This window comes from Diabrotica virgifera, chromosome 6, assembly GCF_917563875.1.
Source record: "Diabrotica virgifera virgifera chromosome 6, PGI_DIABVI_V3a".
In the NCBI taxonomy this organism is placed as follows: Eukaryota; Metazoa; Arthropoda; class Insecta; order Coleoptera; family Chrysomelidae; genus Diabrotica; species Diabrotica virgifera.
The window spans coordinates 157,828,788-157,842,283 of record NC_065448.1 but is presented as its reverse complement, the minus strand read 5'-3'; positions in this window follow the sequence as shown (position 1 = coordinate 157,842,283).

Sequence of the window (13,496 nt, the reverse complement as noted above, 5' to 3'; positions counted from 1 at the left end):
GTTATCATGATAGTAAGAAAAAGGACAATATATGGGTACAAATATCCGAAAATTTTGATCAATGGACAGGTACGTACATTATCTTTTAACCATGAATTCGTTTTTTTAACATGATGCATATTCATTAAAATTGTGTAGTTTATGTCTTTTAAAAACTTTTATTTTACGATAGTTTTTAAAATATATGGTCATTTTTCCGGTGCCGTGCCGTGCCGGCCGTTACAAATGGGTTTTTGGACGTGCCGGCCTGTGCTGCGCCGTGCCGGGCTGTGCCGTGCCGGGCGTTCATAATGGGTTAATTGCTTTAAAAGATCTGTCCTTATCCGAGGCATGTGCTTCGTTTTCATAACTATGTTTTTTTTACAAGAAGGAATAGTTAGTCCCTTGCTTAACCCTCCTCCTTTCTGATCCTGGACTTGGGACCAGGCAACGGCGGAGTTTTATTGGGAAACGGAAATACTTGAATGGTGAATAGAGGTCACTGAGGCGGTTCCAGAAATACTATTTTTATTGCCCCACCGATGTTTGTAACGAGTTTCAGGATGTTTTATCGATTTTGCCATTTGTTTCTGGTCCCATGACTTTAGAACCACCTTATATATTTTTTTGATATTTGGTACACATATATCTCATTTAAAACCCAGATCACCTAACTACCAATCATAAGAAAAATCCAGGTCCGAAATAACAACAAATATAAATTCATGGTGACCTTGAAACAACATCCTGTATATTTAAATTTTCAAAATTCGTTTGCATATTTAAAAGAGCAAACTTTACATATTATATACAAGCAGTTTTTTTGTAAAAATTTATTTTTTTCTTTAAATTTAAACTAAAAGAATTATTATTAATGAAATATTATAAACTATGTAGTTTAGGGGTGAAAAATTATTATGGTGGTAATAAATTCATAAAAACCTAACGGAACACTCAACCATTTTTTCTTAGTTCTGCTAGCTTAAATAAAATAATAATAATGTGGTAATGAATTCGTAAAAACCTAGCACAACACTGTGGTATTTCAAAAACAATTGTTTTTAATTCTACTAGCTTGAAATCTTTAGCTAGCGGAATCGCTCCCCTTAAGGGTAGTTTAGAGTGAAAAATTATTTGGGTGGTAGTAAAACTCATATAAACCTAGCAGAGAACACTTGCATTTCAAAAACAATGCATTTTTGTATTCTGCGTGCTGGAATATTAAGCTAGCGAAACATCTCCCCGTATGGGTGATTAAGGCCGCTATTATATTAGGCAACTGGTGACGCCACCAAGTTGCTCCACCAGTGACTCATGACGTCACGGGGCATTTAAGTAAATGAGACCTATTAGACTACGGCAACTGGTTGCGCCACCAGAAATTGTTGTCGATCTGGTGGCCGAACCAGTCCACCAGCCGGGTAACCAGACCAACCGGGTCTGGTGGCGCCACCAAGCCGGGGCATTATGTTATATGGACCCTATTAGACTGAGCAACTGGTGTCGGTGTCGGCCACCACTAGTTCATTTGTATTGTAGTCGAGTGCTTCGTATTTATTTTCTATTAACTTCTATATTTTCCATTAACAAGCGTATATTTTTCTAAAACCTTTTTTGTTGATTTATAAATATGCTATATTAAAAAGTTCTTCTCGCAGCTTTAGCCGTTAATTGTATTCATTGTTTAAACAATAAAAGCTCTTTTTATATTTTAGAAATATCGGTGAATTCATCACTTTACCTTGATCAAAAATGTTTCTATTTTGTTTTTGATTATGCTGAATCCGAATGTGACGTTAATTGGAAAATTAAAAAAAAATTGAGCTTTTATATATAGGTACAGTATGTCTGCGTAGCTTGGAACCATATAGGAAACTATTTTCTTATCAATTTTACGAAAAAAAAAAATATTCTTTATAAAATGCTCTGCATAGTCTATGTTATACGAGGTATGTCAAAAAAATTGTATGTAAAGTACCTTTAGATTTCACAACATCGAAAATTGTTATTATGAAAAGTTGTTAAGAATTAAAAAAAAACTATGTTTTGGGACGCATTAATTTTATTACATCATTCTAATTGAAAAAAAAAATGCAATTTTTTTTAAATTACGGATACCCAACATCATTTTATTACAAATATCTATAAGTATTTTATTATTAATTTTACGAAAAAAGTTATTTTTTACAAAAAGCTTTATATGGTCTAAAATCTAAGATGCAATCATAATATATAAACTTTTATCAATTCCATACGAGGTATGTTAAAAAATATGAATTTCGTCCAAGAGTAAAGTACCTTTACAGTTCACAATATTTCAATTAGAAGAATGTATGTAATTGCATATTCAAACATAGCTTTTAATTCCGAACAACTTTTTTAAAACATTTTTCGATATTGTTTAATATAAGGATACTTTACTCTTGAGCGAAATTAATCTTTTTTGACATACCTCGTATAAAATTCACAAAATTTGAATCTGATGGTTGCATCTTATATTTTATACTATTAAGAGCATTTTATGAAGAGTAACTTTTTTTCGTAAAATTGATAACAAACAAGTTTCCAATTGCATTTGATTATTTTTCCAATTCCAATTCATTTTATTTTTGCTGGTGGCTATTCTCGGCCACCGGTGGCCCTTGCTGACAATTTGGTGGGCCCACTAGTTGCGCCACTAGTTGCGCCACCAGTTACCTAGACTAATAGAGCCTTAAGGGGTGAAAAATTATTATGGTGGTAATGCATTTGTGGAAAATTGGTAAAAAATATGGAGTAGGTTAAATTAGATTCCGCTCATGTGGCCCCTCTGGCTTAAACGTCCTCATTTTTGTGGTTAGGTCTTCATACGCTGCGTCTATTTTTTTAAATTCTGTTTTTAGTGATATTAACTAATCTGTTGTCATTATAAAGCCTTAATACAGTAAAAATTTTACAAAATGTATGCTAATGAATATTGTCGCTTTATTACCAGTATTATTTGCACGCAGTTTCATTTCAATTGAATTTAAAAAAGGCCAATACTCCTTTTTGCGAATGCTTTGCATGTTTATTTAAAATAATCCCAATACTCGTTATATTTTAATTTGTATCTCTCGAAATTTCAACAGCTACTCTCACGTTTCTATCAAAATATTTGTTTGCGTCCATTAAAATTCACTGGATTTTCACTGATATTTAACGACAGACGGGAACGTATATTTACGCTTTGTTTATTCCGGACCAATTATTGAAATAAACTAAAATTATCAGCGAATAGCCTTTTAGCCGGTCCACGGTTAAACCCCTATATTTATTCATTCATTCGAAATTGAAACCCTCTCTGCTGTTACGTGGATACATCACTTTTATTATTGATTACGATAGTTTTAATTTTTTTGACAGGGTGTGATCAGTTTTAATATATCAATTTAATAGCCATATAAAATATACCGGGTGGTAAATCGTCAAACGGGCCACAGGAAACTCAATGGGAAATGCTAAACTGTTGAATTTCTGCTTCCCATGTTGAATTATTTTACATCAAAAGTCATGAGAAAATATTTATAGAGGACAGAAATCTGTGTTAAAAATCAATCTTAAAAGTATTGTTCTACTAAATTAACGGACAAAAATATTGCATATTTTGAAATTATCATGTGAGGTGAAATTTTTTGTGCTGTAATCTTTAGCCCCCTCCCAGTGTCATAGGAATAGTATTTGTTTTCCGGATGCGATATTTTAAAGTCTCAATGGTGGATCCAGGGAGGGGACCAAGGGGGCCATGGCCCCCTCCGAGAATTTAAAAAAATATAAATTTAAATATTTGCAGTTAAAATGTTTTAGTTTTAAATACATATATATTTATAAAACAGAGGATAAATATGTCTCCTGGACTAGAATTGAACAAAAGCAGTAACGGAAGCTTCAAGCATGACATAGGATGTTTTGTAAATCAAAATATTGATAATTTTACAGAGTGGCGATTTTTAGAACGACCTTGGCAGCCACTAACGTAGTATCAATTTCCACATTCTTTACACATACAGAATAAGAAAGAAAAGAAAGGTTACTTGGGTCACCAGCACTGAGAACAAAGAAGTTGGTTGGTACTTTCGCACAATCAAAAGGGATTGTTTTGCAAGTATTGCGTTTTATTTTTTTAATGAAAAATATGGTTACAATAAAGGTATGACAGCCCAAAGCCTTGTCACTAAATCTTTATCATCTTTTGGCAAACTCATGGGCAAAGACGGAGGCATACAAACCCATGAAAAACATCATACCACAAGGAGTTCGTTCAGGTTGGGCTGGATTTTCTACAAAGTTATCGCAACCCACAAAAGTCATTAACCAGATAGACTCTCAGAGATCTAAAGAGATACAAGAAAATTGAGAAAGACTACGACCAATAGTGGAGCCTATAGGGTTCTTAGATCGACAAAATATGCCTCTAAGAGGTCATCGTGATAATGGCCTTCTGCTTCAACGAGGGAAATTGTTAAGATTTAAAATCGCATCAGGAGATCAGACTCTTAAACAACACCTATCCACAGCATCTTCCTGAGCAACATAAATTAGTAGCACCATTCAAAATAAATTGATAACATGTTGTGAAGAAATAATTGAACAAATAATGAATCAGGTTCAAAGTGCAAATTATTATTGTCATATTTGCCAAAACGACTGACGAATCCCACACGGAACAGCTTTCTCTTTGAGATACATACACAATAACAACATTCGTGAAGACTTTGTCAAGTTCATTGACGCTTATGAGAACATAAAAATAATTAGTGAAAATCAAGAAATAGGGTGAAAAGAAGGCCTCACAGGAGAAGCATTGGAAAAATAGTATTAAACTTATTGAAAGAATTGCACTTGGATCCGAAGAAATGTGAAGGAATCGGTACTGACCTAACCTGTCAGTAATAATCGTATTACCTTATCGGTAATAATACTTTATTAATGTTACGTTTTGAATGTCTTTATGGCCCTCAAAAGTGTGTGAAAAGTGTCTTAAAGCTCGTCATTGCAACAATAATTTTTAAAAGTTACCACCAGACCCCCTTGTACTTCTTCCCAAAAAAAAGGTCATGGCCCCTCCCGAAAATCGGTCCTGGATCTGCCCTTGTAAAGTCTCATATAAATGCTCGATCGGATTTAAATAAGATATGGGATATTATATGTCGCATATAAAATACTGTCAAATATTGTGTAACAAATAGTATTGAGACTATATGCGTAACAAATAGTTGGGGGATATCAATGTGGTTTCTGCAGGCAGAAGTCCACAATGGATCAGATCTTCGTCTTGAGGCAAATCTTGGAAAAGACTAGTAAATTTAATATAGACACACATCATCTCTTCATTGATTTTGAGAGTGCCTATGAAAGTATCCATCGAGAATTTCTGATCCACGCCCTGAAAGAGTTTAATATTCCAACTCAACTCATTGATATAGTAAAAGAAACACTTAAAGTACAAAGCAAAATTCGAATTCAAAACGCACTAACAGATAGAATCCATGGACAGGGAGATGCCCTATCCTGTATTCTATCTATTCAACATCACATTAGAAAAAATAATTCGAGAGTCACAAGTCAACACCAGAGGAACAATAATAACAAAAAGTGTAGAAATATTGGCATTTGCAGATGATGTTGATATCATAGCTAGAAACAAAAGAGAAATGATAGAAGCACTTAATGCAATAGAAAGAGCGGCACAAAACAGTGGCCTAAATATTAATGAAATAAAAACCAAATACATTGTAACATTCCGTTAACTTCTTATTTTATATATATTATCTTTATAGTTACTTTATTTAAATTTTAATAACGGTTTGTCATTAAGTTATACTTAAAAACAATGGGTGCGTTCGGACGACCATAGCGGCTGGCTGGCAGCAGAAATCGGCTGAGTGGTTGCATCCAGCCGTGATAGGGAAAGCTTAGTAAATCTCTCAGCGGCTGGCTTCCAGCGGTGACGTCTGACAGCTACTGCTGGCTCAGCTGTCCAGCCGCTGTGGTCGTCCGAACGCACCCAATAAGATCTAACTAATATAATTCTTTGACAGACGTCATATTTAACTATTAGTTGTCACAAGTTCTTCAGTTGGTAGTAGACACCATTCGCTGTCATGTAAGTCTCGTTCTGTGAGGCTCCTCGTTGAACGACGGGCGACGGGAAATATTTGACACTTGGCTTGGTAAGCTCGAACGAAAAACAAGTGGCGGATGGCTGATCGAAAATAACGAACGGTAGTTTCAAGCTCATATCTGTAATATTGTGGCAAAATATTAGTGGTATTTTTTTTTTTTTGAAGAGCTAGGAGACGAAGTTTTGGGAGATCCCGGAGGAATTGGAAGTCATGTCATCTGGTACATTTTTTACTTTTAAAAAAGGTTTAAAAAAAAGAACGAATATGGCCGCCATCATGTCATATAAATTTCTATTGAATTGATTTCTGTAAATTTATGAATCGAAGTTGTTCTTTGAATTTACTATCTTTTATTTCTATCCATGGTTCAAAAATATACACTCACTCAGATGAAGATTATCTTGTCACATATCCTGTACCTTATTTAATTTGTGGAGTTATGTCAACCTCATAGTATTCAATTCGAATTTTACAGATTACATTCATTATTATTTAAACTCTATTAGATTGTGTGCTTTCTAGCCATCTTCAATTTCGTTCCAAAAGCCAGTATTTTTCTTAACTTTTACAACATATTACATTATCCCATATCATTTTAAATAATAAAAAAAATACCCTTTATAGACATATTGTTTCCAAATAAAAATCATATTCTGTATTAAATATTGAATTTAAAGTTAAACCCCAAATTAATATGTCCGTAATGTGAATCAATGTCAAATCCATCAGTGTTTTTGCTAATGATCTTTTTGTTGTTCATTCTAAAAAAAGGATATCTCATTTCTTTTTATTTTGGTTCTTTGATCTTTCCTTAGATTTTGACATAGAAAGTAAAACGGGAAATGTTTGTTATTAGCCACTTGGGAGTAATTCTAAACTAACCAGTCCAACAGCTCCCCTCACAACTGGGAGCAACCGTTCCAAGCCAAGCCAGGTCATTTGGAGACCCGCCTGGAGAACCTCCCACATACATAACTTTGTATTCTGCACTTCGCACCTCAAAAGGGCATCTGTATATTAATTGGTACAAGCTAGCACCATCCCTGTGCTAATTCGACTACCAGGGATTTTGGAATCCGTAGCAAGGACACTCTCGGAGACCATATAGGGTTTGTTTTGGGACACTTGGTATCTGCTAGTGATTGTTACTTCTACTATTACACCACGTTAATTTTTTTATAATATTCAGGACATTTATTGTGATCATTAAGTTTTATAGTTAATCGCACATATTTTGTTTCAATATTTAAATTGCATATTTTTTTATATATCTATAATAGTTGATAGTGTTCCCCAAACCGGTAAACACTCTGGTCAAAGAGGTCTGAGCTCAGATCATCTTTTCCCCATATGAGATTCTCTTTACTTTTATATATTACCTGAAATTTACTTGTACCATTTATTTACTTAATTAACTTTATATTTTTAGTACTAACCTTGCTTGCCTCCACTTATCAATTTAAATTTATATACTTTTTCCTCTTAATTTGCTTTATTTATTAACTTATTCATATAACTTTTAACTTTCTTTAGTCAATCATTATAAATAATTTAACTTATTTGCTTAACGTTTTACTTAAATTCATTTAATAAATTTTTAAATATATCTCTGGACGCTATTCCCTTTGGATAGCTATCCATTTTACTTGCTATATTTTTTTGTGACTACGTGTCAAAGCAACTGATTTTTATGTATCAACTAGACCGTAGGTTCACCTTAATGAGGCTGGTGCCTATTTAACTCTTTGAGAGTCACGGAGATTATTCATTGTGAATAATCCTTCATTAATTATATTATTGTTCATTCGTTTGTAGTATTTAGCGTTGCTGTACGTATTTTAATCGTACTATAATTTGGTGAAGGGTTGTTATTTAACCTAGATGTAAGTTGGGGGTACGCTTCATATAACAGCTACTCCAATACTAATTTAATAAGCGATTACATTTATATTCAGATAGGTACTTATTTCGAATTATCATTTTAGAGTCACATAGTTTCACTGGTCGTAACTCAGAGGTTGTCAATAATCTAGGTAGTTATATTTAATAAATATTTATTTGTTTTGTATATAAATTATTTTTTTCTTTTCCCTCATTTTTGAATTTATTGATTTAATATATTGAATATTTTACAGCAGTGTAAGATACCTGGGAGGTTGGTCTATTCCGATCTTCTGGCGCTCGCAATTTATTCTATTTTATTTATCCCCTATATTCTTCTGGACACGCGCCAACTCGTAACTCTTAATGACAACCTTTTTCAAATCAAAATGTACACCGGCCAATTCGTAACTTTTTTTACCTGACCCTCCCAACTCGCAACTTATACAGGTGAATTCGAAACCATTGTTTAATTCTAATACACCAGTTAGTTAATTTAAAAGGTAAGAAATAAATTTGAACAGTAACGGATTAAGCTAACACGGGGCATATAGCATTATTATGTAAGCGAATGGTTCTTGGTTTGCTTAAAAACGTGTTATAAAAAAATAAAAATTTAAATCTCTTAATAAAATAATTGAAACAATAGGTATTATATGTATAGACAAGGGCGGATCTGTAAAAAAACGTCTATTTGAGGATGTGCGAGGTGTCATTCGGATTTTTGCAGATGAAGTTAGGTGACAACTTCAATAATAATAATTCACTTATGCTCCTTCTCAACTATGCCCGGAACATTATTAAAAAAATTAAACTATTTCGAAAAACATTGATTTTTTTCTACTTTTTTTGCTTATAACTTTAAAATGATTCATTTTGGAGCAAAGTCGTAGGGATATAAAATAAAGATAATTGAATTTTGTATGACATACAACTAGTTAAAAATGTCTTAAATTATTACCCTTTCTGTAAAATAGCAATAAATACAAAATAAGGGAGCAAAATAAGTCTCTTTTTATTCAGTGTTTTTCAACAACTTTGGTTGCACTTAGAACCTTCGAATTCGCACAGAAAATCCTTATAACATACTTAAATCGTCCACCAAATTTCATTAAAATCGACCTGATAGATTTTACATAATAATTTTGCAATCTAAATTTTTTAAAAAAAGTTCAATTTTTTTAAAAACTTTACATACACTAATACACTTTACAGAATTAAAATCGGATTATCTAAGTGGCCTCAGCACTGTTTTAAAGTTATAAACAATTTTTTGGCTTATAAACAAATACAGTGAGGACATTTGAGTTGGAATAAATTCATTTTCTGGAGAATGGATGTCTCTGGAGATAAATCCTGAAATAGGTCAATTTTTATTTTTAAGTTCTAATTTTTTGGTATAGATATATCATACTACTGACGTCATCCATCTGGGCGTAATGACGCAATCGATGATTTTAACATTAACATAATTATTTATACAGGGTGCCCAAAAAAAAGTTTTTTGATTCAATTTAATTAAGACAAAAAAATAATGTAGGACGGTAATCTATTTAATGCAAAATACATTTTACTGCAGTCAGAAAACAGAAAAAAATGTGAATTTGAAAAATAAACATTGCTTTTCGCTTAAATTAAATGTTAAAACTGCTAAGAGGCTGGTGAGTGGCAACTTATATTGAATTAAGTGGAAAACAGTAGTTGTTTATCAAATAAAACATTTTTTTTCTGTTTTAGGACAACAGTAAAATTTATTTCGAATTAAATAAATTATATACATACATACTTCATTTGTCTCAATTTAATTTAAAAAAAATTTGGGCACCCTGTATAAATAATTATATGTTAAGGTTTATATTAGGAAATAGAGAATTGCATATTCTTTCGAATGAGCTATCATACGACCCCTATTCTCATTTAAAAAAATCATTGATTACGTCAGCGTTTCCCAACCGGTGGGTTGTGGTCGTGACCCACTAGTGGGTCGCGGGTAGATTTCAGGTGGGTCCCGGCGTGGCTCTTACACTAGCTGAGTAGCGTACATTATATATGATCATGGGTGAGGGATGGGTTGCGAATATGAGAAAACATCAGAAGGTGGTCGCCAGACATAAAAGGTTGGGAACCACTGGATCACGTCATCATACCCAGATGGATGACGTCACTAGTTTGATATATATGCCAAAAAATTTATAATTAAAAAAAAGAAAAATCGACCTGTTTCTGATTTATCTCCAGAGTTGCCACTTCTCGAAAAAATGAATTTATTCCGTCTCAAGCGTCCTCACTGTATTTGTTTATAAGCCAAAGAATTGTTTATAACTTTAAAACAGTGCTGAGGCCGCTTAGATAATCCGATTTTAATTATGTAAAGTGTATTGGATAGGTAGAGTGCCTCTTTATATGGGACCGTTCAAGTATTACATAACGCAGGTTGGGGAGGTGGGTCAAAAATCTTAAAAAATTGCGTTACGTAATAGTTAAACGCCCATTACAGTGCGTTACGCAAGGGGGAAGTGGGTCAAAAATCTTCAAAAATCGCGTTACGTAATACTTGAACGCTCCCTATGTAAAAAAATTAGCAAACCTCTAAATGGTCTACTTTTTGTTCAGAAAGCTTTTAAAAAATTTGAACTTTTAAAAAAAAATTAGATTGCAAAATTATTATGCAAAATCTATCAGGTCCATTTTAATTAAATTTAGTGGACAATTTAAGTATATTGTAAGGATTTTATAATAGAATTAAGAAGGTTCTAAATACAACCAAAGTTGTTGAAAAACACTGAATAAAAACAGGCTTATTTTAACCCCTTACTTTGTATTTATTGCTATTTTTCAGGAAGGACAATAATTTAAGACATTTTTAACCAGTCGTATATCATACAAAATTCAATTATCTTTATTTTATTTCACTACGACTTTGTTCCAAAATGAATCGTTTTAAAGTTATAAGCAATGATAGTAGAAAAAAATCGATGTTTTTCAAAATTTTTTATTATTTTAATTTTTTTATTAATGTTCCGAGCATATTTGAGAAGGATCATAAGTCGATTATAATTATTGAAGTTGTCACCTAACTTTAGCCACGTTCACTCATTACGAAATCTGCTACAAGTATTTCAGCCATTTTAACAAAATTTATTTCGACTTTCTCATGTAACTCGTCCAAGAGATAATACATAAATAATAAATAACTTTTACACCACCTTCAAAGAGGATAATTTATACAGGTACATACCTGGAATACCGGTATTAGATTATCAACATCGTTATTAATTACTTAGAAAAGTAAGTTACAAATTCACCGGTACATGATGGGTTACCGCAAAATTACCTGCGCGCAAGAGTTACCAGTTGGCCTGTAATTAGGATGGGGGATTAAAATAGTTACGAATTCACCGGGACCCATTCTTCTATTTTTATTATATTATTATATTTATTCTATCTATTTTCTAAACATCTATTTTTATCTTCATATTTTCCTTCTTAGTTATCATCCCTATCTATCTTGATCTACTGTCTTCGACAGGCATGAAAATTGGCCGTATCCATCCTTGATTGTCAAGTTGTCGTTCACTTGCATATCGAGCTAGCCTAACTCCCTTCAGTTTACATCTGTCTATTCATACTCTTATTATCAGTTTATCTCAATCCCTTCATCTTATCATTTTTATTCCCCATACAAATACTACTACGGAATTGGTACGCCACTGGTGATAGTAAACACGTGATAAATACGCTCCGTAAGAAAATTTCGAAACAACGAAAACTTACGAGCAGAAAATTGCGAAATTGTGACCATTGGTAAACTGGAACAATAAGCAGTGAATGTGAGTGAAATCAGAAGCTAAAACAAGATAGTAAGTCAAAATCAGTAATCATTAGTAAAAATAGATATAACCTTGAAAGTACGCCGGAATAGATATTCTGACATCCGCACGGTTGAAGTGTGTCAAGTGTCTTACGCCTGACGTACACAGCACAAACAAACGTAACCACAGAACATATTACATATTTGCATCTATTACGCCCATAGAGTAGGCAACACATAAACGCTGATAGCATAGGCAACACACAATTCAGCAATAGTAAATTATTGAATAAAACATCGTGTACAATTAAATATGGGAGACGACAGCGAACAAAAACTGAATAAAATGATGAAAATGTTGGAAAACCTCATAACCGAAATTCGGGAAATAAAGCAGGAAAATTCTAAACAGATAACAGAACTAATTGATATGAACAGAGTTTTAACTGAAGAAAATTTCAGAATGAAAAAAGACATAGAACTGCTCGCAACAAAAGTAGAAAAGAACGAAAGAGACAAAAAGAGAAAAAACATTGTCATTACTGGTATAGAGACAGACAACGTCGGTAATAAACGTCTAAAGGAACAAGCCAAAAGTATCATGACAGATTTGCTAGAACTGCAAGTGGACCTGAAAGAAGTATATAGCATAGGGAAAAACAAATGCATCATAGAATTAGAATCATTCGGAGACAAACTGAGAGTAATGGAAGCCAAAAAGAAACTGAAGAACCATCCACATAAGAGAATATATATTGACCACGACCTCACTAAAAAAGAACTAGAAACGCAATCTATAATAAAAAGGAGGGCATCAGAGGAAAGAGATAAAGGAAAAAGAGTGAGAATTGGATATAAAAAATTATGGGTTGATAACATACAATTCGATTGGATTGAAAATGAAAATAGATTAGAAAAACACTCATCTACGGACAAACAAAAATTTGGGTCAAAAAACTGATGATAATAGACGAAGAAATGGACCGACAAATGGCAACGAAAAAGGAAATGAATAAGGATATGATCTTAACAGACACAACAACGAGCAACACAAAAATGAAAATACTGAAAATAGCAACGTGGAACATCAGAAGTATCAACGATAAAGAACGAGAACTCATACAGGAATTTGAAAGTTACAAACTAGACATCCTAGCAGTAACAGAATTAAAAAAGAAAGGACAGGGAACCATAGAACAAGAAGGGGGACATTTACTGTTATACAGTGGAGTAAAACCAGAGATACGAGCGGCCGCAGGGGTTGGTTGCATTATAGCAAAAGAACATATAAAGCACATGACAAGATGGGAATTTATATCTGAGAAAATATTAAAAATTGAAATGAATATAGATCAAACTAGTAACACAACAATAATAATTGTATATGGACCAGGTGAAGATGAAGTTGCAAGTAAAAAAGATGACTTCTGGGAGGAGCTGACAGATATAGTGGAAAACGTAAATGGCAGACTAATCATCATGGGAGATTTTAACAGTAGAGTAGGAAAAGGAAATGACACAATAGATGTAATTGGAATGCATGGAGAGGAGACCAGAAACAACAATGGAAATAGATTGATCAATTTTTGCATGGAGAACAACTTGATAGTAACGAATACGTTTTACATGCACAAAGATATACACAAATATACCAGAGAAGTTAGAAGCAGAAATGAAAGATC